Below are 3,752 nucleotides of genomic sequence, written 5' to 3' on the forward strand. Positions count from 1 at the left end.
ACCACAGCTGATCACAGTTGAAAGTCAAATGGCTTTGTGTGCCATTGAGAAGGTGATTAGCTACACCTGATTGAGGGGGTGATTCTGGTTTTTTTTTTTTTTCTGACATGTTGGTGTTATATCTTTCACTTGGATGTTATAAGTTGCACTGAGTAAATACAGCTAGATAAAACAAAAACTGTCCGTCTTCATTTCCGGCTGCAAAGCAATGCAGTCATATGGTCATTATCGTAAAATAACCCCTGCATGTTGTCCCTTGTGTAGTTGATGAACATGGTCATTTTGAACTTCACTGTTACATTTCTGTTGCATGTTGTTAAAGTAGAAGAGTCAATTTACATTCAAAGCAGGGAAATTCCCAACTACTGCATGAAGCACCTGTGCATTTGTACATGAGTGGAAACCCTTATGTATATATTTGCTGAAGAAGTGTGCTTGTGTATCACATAAAATTTAATGGATTGTCAAACAGTAAATTAGCAGGCATGTGTACCAGTGTAAAGTATGAAATAAAGCTTAAAAAAATTCTACGGAATCACATCAGAGCAGAAAACTAATAAAGTTCTCAGATATTTACAGCTAAACTGCATCTAAATTTGGAGGCACTGTTTCCTGTTTTGCTTGAACAGCAGGGCAGAAAACTGTCAGCACATCCTCACTTCTGAGTGATCTGATGGCGGTCATATTCAGAGGATACAGCAGTGACGTGATAATGCTAATAATGATAATGATAATGCTCAAACTGCTATTTCTGTAGTATACAGTATGTTTCCTGTGCACAGTATGCAGATTTTCTGTTGGATGACCAACTAAAATTTGTTTTCCTACATTTTTTCAGTGTTCACAACCCTTTATTGGCACATGTTAAACTAACCATGATTACCATTTCATTTCCAGTAAAATGAGGCAAGAAATGTGCATAAATAAACAATGAAATACAGTTCCTCCTATATCTTACCATTTATTTTATGCCACAATTAAACATTTAAAAAACGAATTACCCCCCCCCACACACACACACACATGCAAACACAAAAATTCTCATTTACTCACTCTCTTGCTGTTGAATTAAAATTAAATAATGCTGTCATTTTTTGAGTGAAACAATGTAAAAAAATAAATACATAAAAGACAATAAAAAATCGTAGAATTATTGAACTGTCATTGTAAATGTATTGTAATAATGTAAAACTATATATAAAACTGTGTATTAAATAATTATGTTATAACTAGTTCTTTAAATATGCCTACAATATGGATGATATTAATGATATTCAATAACATGCAAAAGTTTGGGGTCATTATTTATTTATTTATTTGTTTGACTTAAGAAATGAATACTTTTATTCACCAAGGACTAGGGATGTAACGGTATGAAAATTTCTTATCGCGATTATAGTGACCAAAATGATCACGGTTATCAGTATTATCACGGTATTGTTAAAATGTGCTGGAAATGTTCAAAAAGTACCGACACACAAATCATTTCACCAAGTTTTACATTTAAAATCAACAAACAACAAATAAAATGAGTTTTTGTTTGCATAACTAAACCAATAACATTGCCAATGATGTCCAGATTTTAAATGACAACATGACTGACAACAGTTTATCTAATAGCATGTTCAAATATCTAATGTAAATGTCAAATATCTAATGTAATAAAACTTTTGTTTTATGCTTCAGGGCTCCAGACTCATTCTTCCCACTGGTTGCTCTTTTGCGACTAACTTTCTCAGTTGGTCACACCAGAACATGATTTGGTCGCAATATTTTTATTTTTAGGGATTAATCAATGCATGCTGATGGACTTTTATCATAGTTTATAGTTATATGAAAACGAAAGTGTTTAACATTCAACCCCTTCTTTTTCATCAGTATTATTTGTGATTTAAATTTTGTGAGTTTCCCGTTATGTTATAAGCTGGGCTTTGGGTGCTTTCACTTTCGAATTCGCGATCTTGGTGTTTTACAAGAAAAGATAATTGTCTGATTTGCTTACTACATCTATACATATTTCACTTTTTAAGACTAAAACAAAAGATGGATTCATTGTTATTCTTAATCTCTATGTACTTTTTCTGTCAGTGTCGAAATAACGCTCTACGCTGGACATCTAAACATTTAAAGGTGTACTATTGATTTATTTAAAATTGTTTATCTAATTTATTTTTTTTTTAAACGACTACTTTATTGTTACAGACTAAGAATATATTTGTTATGAAGTGATTTTTTTTTAATGTTTTTGTGTTGCTTGTGGTTGAAGCAGAAGAGTCGATTTACATTCGAATCAGGGAAATTCCCAACTACTACGCATGAAGCACCTATGTGTTTGTGCACAAGTGGGAATCCTTGTATTTGTATTTGCTGAGGTAGTGCAGTGTGCGTGTGTCACGAAAAATTAATGGATCAACAAACAGTAGATTAGCAGGTGTGTGCGTGCCATTATTACAGTTGCCATAATGGAGTTCATGCAGTGTATCTGTGTGTTTGTTTCCCCCTTAAAGCTCTATCTGATCAGGAAACGGTGTGTGGGAGTAGCACCTGTCTCAAGCCGCTCACACACACACACTTAGACACAAAATGGAACACACACCCACAGAAACACTTGGAGCCCAATCTTGGTTTTGATCAGTGTTAACTAAGCACAAACTGAAGACTTATTTAACTGTTCTTTTGAATGAGCATTTCATGTTGAGAGTCTTCATTTTTTTGTAGTTCATAATTTCTGTATTATTGAAATTAACAGTAAAATAAGACAAGAACTTACAATTGACTATAATGAAAAATGAGCATAATAAACCAAGTAAGAAAATTTTGTCTATAAGCCTATATAGAATAAAGTCTATAAGTATTCACTACTAAAGAATTTAAAAGGGTTCTATTATGCTCTTTTACAAAGTCTTGATTTTGTTTTGGGGGTGTACTAGAACAGGCTCTCATACTAGGTTGTATTTTTCACATATTTTACATTATTACAACACCTCTCTCCCCAGTCTGGCATGAACGGCTCGAATAGTTCCTGTATCAAATGAAAGTCCGCCTTCTAAAACACGAAATGTGCTGTGATTGGTTAGCGGGGCCAGTGTGTGTTGTGATTGGTTAGCTGGGCCAGTGTGTGCTGTGATTGGTTAGCTGGGCCAGTGTGTGTTGTGATTGGCAGCACTCGGCGCCTGGTCAGGAAATGTCATGCCCCTTACCATAGCCGCCTGCGAGCTTCAGTGTAAATATTGCGTCAATATCAAATCAATTTGAGCGCGATTTAAACCCCGATGATTGTAACCACTCTAAGTTTGTCTGCCTTGGGAAAGCTAGCGTGTCTCCGACATAGTGATAACACTCGTTGCCTTCTCTAGTGCAGCTCAACCAGGTCTCGTCCCATTCGTCGATATTTGTGATATCACAAATCCCAGAAAATATGCGTTGTAGTCCAAACGAGTCGTTCGTTGTAGCTTTTGAAAGTGATTTCTGTTAAATAAAATATCTCCTTTTGAAGTGGACTTTGAGCTTTGTAGCTGTGCAGATCTTTTTTATGCTCAAACAGCAACATTAGAGACAAACTAAAGTTGAAAAAGTGAAAAAGCATAATAGGACCCCTTTAAATAACACTTTATGTTGTTATTTTTTTCAGTGAAACACTTTTGTTTTATAACCTATACCTACGTATAAATAACTTTGCAGCTACATGTCAACTAGCAGTCTTTAGAGTATTAGTAGACTGTCTGCTTAATATCTACTAACACTTTATTTTG

At 34.6% G+C, this 3,752-nt stretch overlaps 1 protein-coding gene across 1 annotated transcript in view; it reads left to right on the forward strand.

The window, feature by feature from the left end:
* Positions 1 to 3,752, forward strand: part of LOC107699826 (GRB2-associated-binding protein 2-like) — an 89,356-nt gene that overhangs the window by 26,589 nt on the left and 59,015 nt on the right. The window lies entirely within an intron of this gene.

The sequence above is a fragment of the Sinocyclocheilus anshuiensis genome, unplaced genomic scaffold (genome assembly GCF_001515605.1).
Source record: "Sinocyclocheilus anshuiensis isolate Anshui unplaced genomic scaffold, SAMN03320099.WGS_v1.1 scaffold194, whole genome shotgun sequence".
NCBI lineage: Eukaryota > Metazoa > Chordata > Actinopteri > Cypriniformes > Cyprinidae > Sinocyclocheilus > Sinocyclocheilus anshuiensis.